We start from the raw sequence: 12,435 nt of genomic DNA, 5'->3' as shown, positions 1-12,435 counted from the left end.
AAAAGGAGTAACGGTAATTGTTTTCGTCAAAGGCTGCAGGGAGTTATCAGGGTAATAAAGTTAATTAGCAGAACAAACATCCTTTCACTGCCTTACCAGTTTGAGGAAAAGAGGGTAATTCAAACTGCAGAAAGATATGACTAGATGGGATGATAAGAAAAGAAATTTTACACAGGAGGCCGGTAAAGAAGAATGATTTTCTCCCTTCATTTATTTGGCTTGACGCATGGAAAGAAATTAGACAGCCTCTTCTTTCAGGTCACAAAGTTGCACATGGAAAGAACTTCATTGTTGTCATTTTGAGTTTGGGAAATAAAATGAGCTTAATCAAATTCCACTGTTTACTTCTGTCTTTTCCAGGTAGGAATGGGTTTGTTCAATTTCATTATTCCAGTGGCATTTTCCTAATGTCTCAAGCATAGAAGTAAGTTCTAACACTTGCCACAGAGAATACTTAGTTGCATTTTATGGAAATCTGTGTTGTTCTCTGAATCTTTTGGAAAAAGCAAAACATTGTTAAGCAATGTTCACTAAGTAGTATTCGTTTATTTTCCTGTGTAACTTTAAAAATTAAAATGAGGTTTTTTGAACGCATGTAATCTTATTCTTTTTTTATAATCTCAAAAGTCACCTTTATAAATGTGGCAATATTATTTTTTTATTTCCATTGCAGCATTTTCTATATGAGTAGTCAATTTAAAAGGTGACTTCAATTAAATTCAGTGTCATACTATAGTTTTATTCAGTTTGGTCACATTACTTGACATAAGTAGATACAATATAAAGGTAAAACCTCCACCATACATTTTGAAGATTTTGTAAGTTCATTTTCCCCCTATAAATATCATAAGGGGTTGGCCTGTTTTCAACATCAAACACTTGAAATGGTTGTTTAGTATTAAGTAAATAACACAAGAATAAAAGCCCAAAGCATTCTAAAATAATATTCATTATAAAGTATCTGTGGATTTTTATTCCTTTTAGGTATAAATCAAAAATTTCATTTTATGATTTATAAATCATTACATATCTTACAAAATGTGCACACATTTGTTGTTGTCAGCACTAAATGAAACAGCCTTTCATAGTGACTCTGTGTTTGATTGTTAAGAATATAAGGAGTTAAGGGGCGAGACCCGACCTCTGTTTGTCAGCAAGGCCCCAAGCTGACTCTTCAGCATAGACTTCTATATGGAGAGATTTCCACCAAAAATAGGTGTAACTTCTAACAAAATGGCCGTAATTCCTAGTATCTACATTACTCAAATATGAAAATCCACAGATTCTTTATTATGAATATCATTTTAGAATGCTTTGGGCTTTTATCCTAGTGTTTGTCTTCCCAAAGACAAGAGCAGTATTAGAGTGGAGGACATAACACTGAACCAAGAATCAGAAGACCCGAGTCTTCACTGGCCTTGTTACCAGCATCTGTGCGACCTGCATTTTCCTGTTCTGTCCCTGATCCTTGATTTGCTTATCTATGAAATTGAGTGTGTTGCCCTGCCAACCTCATGGATTGCTGTTGAGCACGTGCACGCGCGCACACACACATACACACACACATACAATTTAGATTGCTATGTTTTGCCTTGTCTCTTCAGCAACATTAAGTTTTTACCATATATTCAAACATTAATTAGGGGTGTTCTAGAAGTAAAGAAGCATTGGCTGCTACTTTATTTTGCTACCATGTGATCTTACCAGAAGAGAGAGAAGATCTGATGGAAGTAACACAAAAATCCAAAAGTGAAATTGTTTTCTTCTAGAAATGAACTGAAATGTTTATTGTGAGAGGAGGAATAACAGGGAACGTATTTGTTTCCTTTGGGACCCATGCTGAATTTATTGACTATTCTGGTCCTTTCCCCTCTAGCCACTAACTCCTTCATTGGACGACAAAGTATTTCTGTTTGGAAAACTAATGGAGCCCAGTCAACTTCTTAACTTCACTAATCTCCAAGGACTATTGAAATTATAAAACTTGCTATGGAGTTCTGACATGCCAGAAGCCACTAGAAAAAGAAGTTTGACATTCAGAACCTCATCAAGAGGTTCACTTCGTCTTTGGATAGAGACAAAAATAATACTTTCAAGTAAGTAGTAATTGCCAATATTTGCTCCCTGGGTGAGCTAAAAATGCTTCCATGAATAAGTTTGTTAGGGATTCACCAATTAGATACCCTGCATTGATGCATGTACTATTAGTATTATTAGGAACCTTTAGGAAATTTAATTCTTTCTGTTCCTTTTGTACTCTACATTTCTATTTCTTTTCAAGTTGGCAAAAGAATGTATTTTAGTCATAAAACAATTTTTGCAAAAATGCAGCAAATTGTCACACTTTTTTTTCCCTGTGGGTAGTTAACTTACTGTGGAGAGCAATTTGTTTGCAGGCTTTAATATCTTAAAAGTAATTTTATTGATATATAATAGTTGTACATACTTATGAGGTACATTTGATATTTTGACACGTGCATATAATGTGTGATGATTAAATTGGGGTGTTTAGGATATCCATCACTTCTAACATTTATCATTTCTTTGTGTTGGGAACATTTCAAATTTTTTCCTTCAGCTATTTTGGAATTACAAATATATCATTGTTAACTATAGTCACCCTACTGTGCTATTGAATACTGGAACTTATTCTTTCTATCTATCCCTCTCCTCTAAATTCCTAAGTCATTGTTTTAGAAAGTGTTTTGACAAATTCCCAGTTTTAAAGGGCTCTGGGACATTTTTTGCTTCTTCTAGAGTGCAGAGGAGTGTTAGGTGACTAGTTAATTACAAGAGACTAAAAATAAACCATGTTTTTTTTCAGATTTTGAATTACAACATTATTTAAATGTCTGTAATCTAAGTGCAACATTACTATGTAATGAAATTACAATACTGCTTAATGACATTAGGAAACTGCATGCAAAAAAATATTTGTACACAAGGTGGTGATGTTAGCAACCAACTACAGTATTTTTTTCCTACTAAAAAACCACAATAAATAACAACAGATTATTTTCCCCAAGTGATCCCCAAAGGGCGCATTTATTTGTTCACATAATAATAACATGCAGGGGCACAGAGCCACGTAGACAACCTGTCAGCACATGCCATTAGAGTAGCAAGGAAAGAAGAGAAAAAGGACAAATCACAGAAAAGAAGACAAGGCTGGGCGTGGTGGCTCCTGTCTATAATCCCAACACGTTGGGAGGTTGAAGTGAGAGAATTGCCTAAGTCCACAGGTTCGAGACCAGACTGGGAAACTTAGTGAGACCTCATCTCTACAATAAACTAAAAAAAGAAAAAATTAGCCGGGCGTGGTGGCATGTGCTTGTAGTTCAGAAGTATCACCTGAGCCCAGCAGGTCGAGGCTGCGGTGGCTGTGAGTGTGCCATTGCACTCCAGCCTGGGTGACGGAGTGAGACTCCAACTCAAAGAAAGGGGAGGCGGGGACTAACTCCTAAAAAGTAAAATTATATTTACAAAAAAAAGGATCCAAACATTCAACCTTTAATACATAGCCTTTTATTGACTCCTGCTTGTATATACAAGTTCAACAAATTAAACCCTAAAAGTAAAGTTGTCTCTGTAGCACTAATAAAACATACCCACTTTCCAGACAGATTTCCTTCAGAAAGCCTTTGCCTCATAGCCCTCCTCTGCTTTTCCAAACACCTTTCCTGATCCCAATCTTGTCTATAACCTTGGTCCATTGAGGGCAATATCTTTCCCTCCATTCAAGTTCCTTGTGTGCAAATTAAAGTTTTTAGATTCATGTTAGTAAATTTCAGAGAAATGTAAAAGTGAAACTGTGAGTATAAATCACAATTTTTTTTCATAAAATACTAGACTCGTTAACCTTACTGTCAAAACTAAAATAGAAATTAATATATGCCAACACTAAACCCAGTTATGTCTCATGCATTGGTACACTAATAATGGTCTCGCAGACATAAGTAATTAATTTTAATATATTTAGCCCCAAACATATTTGTTTGTTATAGTGAAATGTATTTATTCTCAGATACTTTTTTAAAGTACATGATGGCATCAGTAGGAACACAGAACTTGTTGGCTACAAGGTAGAGAAAGTGCGTGGCATGAATTGAAAAGGTAGGCAGATGTATTTTCAATTTTAAGATTCTTCTTCTCCGAAGATGAAAAGAGCAGCAAATGTTATTTGCAAGCTAGAAAGCAAAATATCTGTTCTTGCATTATCTAAGAATGAGTCAGAAACTTAAACCCAAAGAAAAGTAATAAATAATGACAACAGATGTTTGTAAACCTGTGCTCTCCTGTTCAGTGTTTCTATGTGTTGTTTTGCCTTGACGTGCTGTCAGCCGCCTCTCACCTGGGAGTAGTGATATCTTATCAAAGCCCAAACAGTTCCTCTTCACAACAGACAGATAATAGTGCCTTTCAATTTATCATACTGGAAGTCTAAAAGAACCATGGGAACGATTGGTCAGCTGACAGCTTGATGGACAGTTTGACAGCCCTTAAGGCATCATGGGAAATGGTTGTCACCTGATTTTTCAGAGCAACCAGAGAGATAACCTTCAGAATGACGAGGAAAACAAAAATCTGAATATGTGTATAAGATCCAGAGTCAGCATCAATGTTCACTTAAGTGATAATAGGTATGAATTTAGATGGCTCAAAATGTTGTTATCAAACCTGAGAGGTTTTCCAAGTCCAGAAGTGCTCATCATCTCTTTAGACGCCTTTTACATTTTACTCAAATGTCATTTGAAAAATATATACATAATATAGGACTTTTGATTTTAAAGGGGCACAATCAAACACATTAAGTATTTTACTGCAGGCTAAAGATATTAGCTGACCACTAATATTCTCCAGATTTCAAGTCTGCTTTCCTTCTGACAAACTCCTTGCACACCATGTTCTAAATATAGTATGCACACTGCAGTTCTAATTAAGAAGCCTATCATAAAGAATCATATGTATTAAATTTTACAGTCTGGGCTAGCTCAGCCTCCCAAAGATCAGTGTAGCTTTATGACAAGAAACAAAAGAAGTCAATTTGAAGATGTTTGGCACAAAACATTCAAATCTATATTTATTCAATCATTCATGCAGCCTCAAACATGAATTGAGCACTTACTATATACAAGCGTCTCTGCAGGACTTGTAAAAATGAGAAAGATAAAAACCCAGCTTTCAACATGTTCACAATTTGACAGTAAGAATAGACAGCTTTAAATAATAATAGATTGATAAAGAAATCAGTTCAAATTCACTGCCTTCTAGTTGGTGAGACTCAAACACAGTTGCTGACAAAGGTATCCCTTGTACATTTTTCTCTTGTCTGTTATTCATACAGTTTACGATAGTCTGATCTGAAGAAATATTGCCTGAAAATTGGGATTCCAAAGAAAAAAATAAGAACTCAATGTTATACATTTATTGTGTGTCCCAAGTTTAAAGAATGATTTCAGAAATGGTAAGGAGGTAGAGACTTGAAACGTAGTTCCCATAATTGAGTAGAACCCTGGACTTCACAAACTTTCTGTTCCTTAGATATTTGAACTACGTCTATTTTTAGGCACTCGAAACCTTTTTTTAAAAAATATCTAACACACAGAAAACCTAACATAATACAAAGAACTCCTTTATACTCTTATTCCCAAATTCACCAGTTGTTAACATTTTGCCACATTTAATTTTATCAATCCTATTTTTTCTCTCTCCTTCCTCCACCCCTCATTTAACTAGCTACATAATATCTTTTTCAATAATTTCAATGGAAAGAAATATGATTAGATTTGTATCTGATTCATCTATATACTTTTTCATGATGCTTAGCAACTGACGTGTATATACTTAATAAATGTTTATGAATGAATGAATGATGAAAAATATTCAACCTAAATCTAGTCTTTGACCTTTTAGATTTGTGTTTATACATAAATATAAAACATGCTATATCATTTTTCTAAGCATATGTAATATTTTATAAAAGATTAATCTTCCCCCAAACCACGTCTTATCAATGTGTCTGATACAATAAGCAAATATTATAATAAAATTTTTTTAATGCAACAAAAATGCCAAGTGACTTTCCAAAGAAGCTAAAAGATAAAAGCTTCAGGTGCTGCTGGCTCTTTGTCTTCCTCTGGAAAAAATAGATCAACTATAGATGCTGGACAAAAAAAGAGATTTAAAACAGAAACTGTCTTTCTGAAAAACACTCTAGCACAATTGTTGAAAGTGGTACCATTTGGCTGCTTGACACTTTGGGGATACTCTCTGCTTTCACAAATTCAGATGCTTTGGATTCACGTTCCAACATGATTTTTCAAATCTAGTTGTGCCAAAGCCAGACAAGTCAGACAAATTGAGAGCGCACCCTTGGTGTTTTCCAGGGAGCTGAAAAAAGCCAGTAAATAATTTAAATGACGATTAGCAACAAAATGTTCTACATGTAGTTCTTCACAAGAAGACACATTATTTGGAAAAAATATGAATCTGAAGTTTGCAAATGCAAAGCAAAATACTTTTGAATACCATATGCAAATGTAAGTACTTGGAAAGTGATAAAAACACATTGTGCTTATTTCATGTTGGGAGGGCAAGATGTGGGAGGAAGATTTATAATAATTGATACATGGACAAGGTCCAAGATGCTACAGAACAACTGAATTTAGAATCATTTCTGAATCAGAGCTGTGGTTAAAAATGTTTTTCCTTTCCTTGTTGAAATAAACCCATGGAGCATCAGGCTATAATGGGTCCCAGATGTAGCCCCCGGTTCACCTGATATGAATTAAGTTTCATTGTTAACAATTAATGGAGTCACTCATGCCAACCAAATAAGCTAAATCTAAAGCCAGTACCAAGACTTATAACATATTTCATAGTAATGACAAAATTTGTGGTCTGGAAACTTAGAATAATTACTAATGTTAAATTTTCAGTCAGACACAAATTTTCCCAGAAACAAATTTTCAGACTAATATTTTTCACGAAAAGAAAAAAAAATTAGGTAGGCCAAAAACTCATACGACTTTTAAAAAATTACATGTGTATTTTGATACATAAAGTCAGCTTGACTATAAAGCAGTATTTTGAATGGCCTAAAAACCTTATATTATTGGCTAATGTAGGTGATATGACTTAGGGACTCTAAGTAAGCCAAATGCTTACTTAGAGTATATAAAATTGGTGATCTTTTGGCACAGAGCATGTAAATTCCACTGTTTGGATTCTTCCACTAAGTTGTAACAGAGTCCCTCCTGGGAGACACAAAGAGAATCTTGTGTCTTGTGACCCAGATTAGCACTTTAAAGTTACTTATGTTGGTTCTTTCTGTCAAGGTGTGTACACTATGCTTCAAGTGTAGAAAATTGTGAGTTTGTTTTTTCTTATTTTTCTGACTACATCTTCCCAAATTTGGTAGGTCTTAATATTCCAAGCACAAAAAGCTTTTCTAAGTGCCTTCTTTTATATACATTTTTTGTCATTTAATTACTTTTAATGACTAAAGATGGGTAGCTTGCACAATTAGAAAATAGTTTTAAGGTTTCAAAATTCTCTAAACTCGTCACATTTTTTACTGCATCTTTCTAGCAAACTAGAGACTTGTAAGAGAAGTGGATCATGGAGTGTGCTGATTTTTCTTTTTCAAATAAATTTAGAAATCTAATTTTCTTAGTGCCAGAGAGAGGCCATTAAAGAATTGTACTTAGGGTTACCCTGTTGTTATGACTTTTACAATTTCTTTAAAGCTAACAAGTTTAATTTTTTATTTCTTTTTTACAATAAAAATGTAAAAATGGAGAAAAGTGAATACAGCAGCATATCTCACTAATACTATTTTAAACTTTTGCTATTAAATTATTTAAGCTGCATTTTAAATTTATAAGACTGTGTTTTGAATGCAGAAAAAGGATTCTGGATTTCTACCCAACTACTTCTCAGATTTCTCATTTGTAATTATTCAGAGATTTATGATAATATTTCTGAACTTCACATACACTGAATAATCATAGGAGTATCAAAAATAGCACCTTAAATGGTTCAACTTTCATTTCTACCTAGCTCATTCTTATAAATCATTCTTTTGAAGGTTATAAAAGGCAAAAAGAAAAAAGAAAAAAATGAAGTTAGGTTTAAACGAATTCTTAGAATCCACGTAGTGTTAGTAGCTACATTAGCACATTTTTCTAGGCTGTAACTATATAAAATGAAGAAAAGCCAAAATGAAAAGTGAAATTACTGCTCAACCAAGTGATTATTTTGTCTACATTATATCAAATGAATAGTTTGACTTTTCAGTATGCTTAACTGGCAGTTGTTTTGGAATTGTATAAGTGCCACCATAGTGTTTTAACAATCAAGCAATGCCTCCCACTATTTGCTTTATATGGCACTTTAAACTCACCATTTTCTTTCTAGCCGAAATAGTCAACAGAGAACAAATGAACACCATTACTTTCCACCCTTGCAATATTCCTTGTCTATCATATTTGAAATTATTTCTTTCTCTGCACCATCCTAGGAAACTTACTCAAGTTTCTCTGAGACTCAGTTTCCTCCTCTGTAAAGTAAGAATAATTAGACCTACCTCTTAGATTTGTTATGAAGATTAAAGATATCTGTAAGTAACTGCATAGTACATTTTGTGACACAGTTTGCTCCCAATAAAAGTGAATTCCCTTCTTTTTGATTAGTATTGAAATTCTTATTGATTGACCTTGTGTCAAAAGACAGATTTTTCAGTATCTTAAATTAACATATTTTCTTCAATTATGCTGAAGCATAAGCCAATGTGTTAGTTTCCCCTCCAATTCTATAAAGCAATAGTAGAAAAACATTTGAATTATGGTGTACAACATGTTTTATAAATATCTGAAAACTTCAAAAGATATTCAAGGAATTATTAACATTTTGTTACTATGAAATCAAGATGGGAGCTATCTCCCAAATAGTAGCAACACAAAAACACTTATTCCATGCCAGCAGTTGACATAAATTATCTCTTTTAATCCTCACAACCCTATTGAGGTAGGTATTATTATTTTATTTTATTATTCTTATTTTACAGATGAGAAACTTATTCTTGGATAGGAGAAGCAGCATGATCAAAATACATAGTCAGTGAGTGTTGGAGCTGAAAATCAAATGATTTGTACAAAACCCATTATGTTCTTTGGACATGAACTTAAAAAAAAAAGAAAAGAATAATATACAAATTTTTGGTGAGACAGAAGGAAGAAGTTTAAGAGATCTATTGTATAACATTATGGTTAGAGTTAATAACAATGTATTATATAGTTGAAAATTGCTAAGAGAGTCGATTTCAGGTGTTTTCCCAATGTATACATATATCAAAACATTATATCATTATATTATACCCCATACAATTTTGTCAATTAGAAGATAAATTTTAAAAACTGATTCTAAATATTTAAAGCATTTATTTAAAATAGTGTTTCTTAATTTTTTTGACCTTAAGAAATTTTTATACTCTTTAATAGTATTGAAGACCTCAAAGAGCTTTTGTGTACATGGGTTATAGCTAGCAACATTTATCATATTAGAAATAAAAACTGAGAAACTTTTAAAACATTTAGCAATGTACTTTTAAATGACAATAAAATTCATCTATGCTAACATAACTAATATGTTTTTTGAGAAATAACTATATTTTTTAGAAAAGTGGCATTATTTTACGTTTTTTCATATCTCTATAATATGTTGTTTAATAGAAGACAGCTGAATGCTCATATTTACTTTGTAATACATCTATTGTGATACATTATTTTGAAGTATATTTTAAAAATCTGACCTCATACAAATGTGTTGGTGGAAAAAAGAGGAGTGTTTTAATAGCCTTTTCAGATGAGTATGGATATTAGTTTTTGATACTACACCAAAACTTGACAAAGGTTAAAGGTTAGTTTCAAAATTGAATTTGAAACAATATCAGTTACTTTTTTTTTTACACTGTTGTGTTAAACCCCACTGGTTTATTTGGCACTTTGAATGACTCTTTTACAGGCCCATGATTTTGAGGTATCACAATTTAGTCATTTGGAAAATATCCGTTTACTTCAAATCTTCCAGATATTGATATATTCCACTATGCAGTATTTAAAAGTCAAATCACATTGATTAATACTATCACTGTTTTTTATCACAAAGTCCGCTTGCAACTCAAATAATTACTCCAGTGCTTTTCTTGAGAAAGTAATCTTACTTCGGCATAAAGTACTTTGTGTGTTTTTCCCAATTTGTCAAATAGAGTGTTTTTAAAAACGGGGAGGAGGGCATGTCCTCAAGGTCAAGATTGAATAAAATCAGTGACTTTTACTGTTTTATCAAGACCATTCTTAAGTGAAACTGGCTATTTATTAATTTAGTACAAATGTGTGGAAGTAAAGAATATAATGACTATCAGGATGGTTTAGTGCCAGTTCCTTAAGTCACCAACACTTTTATCCATTGTGCACCATTCGTGCAAAATGCCAACTGGTAAACAAAAGTAAGTGTATTCGTATTGCAGGGGTCTGCAGGGCTTACTTTCAGAACCACTGATTTAAGGTTGCAATCTTCTTCTGCCAATCAAATATTCCCCAAGTAATTCTAGAAGAGTAATTAAAATGAAATAGAAAAGTTGCATGTTAAAAGTGTTTTTATTCCTTTGATTCTTAATTCTCATTGTTGTACTATAAAAGTTCAGCAAAATGTGCTCTTTTTCGCATGCTATAAAACTCTGGATTCATTTCTTTTTCATTGTTTGTCTGGATTATTATGGTCCTATGTCTATGCCTACAAGTGATGACACTGTTTTGAAAGGTTTTTTGAGCAATATATTAAAAGGAAGAGAGAATAAACAATTAATAAGGTTTTCACAGTCTGTAAATTAGTTACTGTGTGTAAACTGCTCAGCAGGTAAAGTCATTCAGGTCAATAGGGTATCTTTCACTAATCAACCTCTACATTAATTTACTAATTTCTCCCTGCCTACCAAAGTGAGAACTCTATTCAGATGCATTATTTTGTATTTCCTACTTTGAATAGATTATGAATATATTATGATGCAATTAAAGGTACACAGATTGTGCATATTACATTTTTTCCATAACCTATTCAAGAATGAAATAATATATGTTGTTTTGAAGTCAGTTGTCATGGATTAATAGTAGAAGCTGGTCCTAATTGAACCTGGGGTAAATTCCTTTAGTCTGGGCCATTGTAAACAATTTAATGCTGAAAATACCTCTTTAAAATAAATTTTAAAGTTTATCTCAACTAATCCTTTATGAATAAAGGTTAAGGACTTAGCCCTATGATTTTATAAATCCATATTGTCTAGCAAATTACATGTTTGTTTTACTCTATTACCCAAATCAGCATGCATGTTCTTCAACAAGAGGCATTGGTGCTTAAATAAAACACACCTTGTGATCTGTGAGCCCCTTATTGTAGAATCATTTAAGATTTTTAATGTCATTGGTTTCCTTATTATTTTCTTCCTTTTTCTAGTTGTCTAATAGTAAGAAGCAGTAGAGGACTTTTGCCAAGTATTCTTACTTCATAGCACATTTTAAATAACTTAAGAGTAAAAATAAACCAAATATTTATCCCATGAGTGTATGGATGGGGATGGAGTGAAAGGGTATATTCTCCTTAGCTTTTAGGTGTCACCTGCCCTTTCTCTCCTAGAGCGGTGCTAACCAGGAACCCCCTCTGGGCTTTTAGGTTTCCCTCCTTTTTGGCATGCCAATATCCTTCCACTTCCTCTACTTTTTTCTTTGAATTCGATTTATTCTTCAAGAGTCTTCTCAACAAAACCTGGCTATCCAAGTTCCATAATTCTCCTTCTTGTATATTCACAGTCTCGGGGCATTTCTTATGTTTCTTTAGCATTTATTTTCTCTAACTCATTGCCATAGAGGTCAGTTTTTAATAGGCATCCAAGGAAAATTGTTGTGACCAAATATATACTGTCAGGAAAAAAATGAAAGCTAGTTTGCTAGAAAGATGCTTTTCACGAAAGATGCTTTTCACAAATGATTTGCTATGTATTATGATTTTGGAAAATCAACACAAAATTAGAAATGGAAACAATTTTTTTAAAAACTCAGAAAAACAATATTCCTAAGGAAATTATAAATTGTTTTACCCTCTAATCACTGAATATTTTTGAGTCAGATTTTTGTTTGTTTTGCAAAAGAAAGAGTAAAATGTTAGCTATAAAATTGACTATGGGCTAAACAATAGTAAGGAGGAAAATAAGCAATGCCTGTCTTGCTTACTCAAAAGACCATGTATTTAGAGGAATAACACAAGTAAAACAGGTTTGGAGAAGAAAGCAAAATTGGAACTCAGCTCAGTTCAACATACTTGAGATCCACAAAGGAAATATGTACTTACATTTGTAACAAGAATTTAAAACATCTATTTCTG

The sequence above is a fragment of the Carlito syrichta genome, unplaced genomic scaffold (assembly GCF_000164805.1).
Source record: "Carlito syrichta isolate Samal-C Ts95f unplaced genomic scaffold, Tarsius_syrichta-2.0.1 Scaffold304015, whole genome shotgun sequence".
Taxonomy (NCBI): Eukaryota; Metazoa; Chordata; class Mammalia; order Primates; family Tarsiidae; genus Carlito; species Carlito syrichta.
This window is presented reverse-complemented; position numbering follows the sequence as displayed.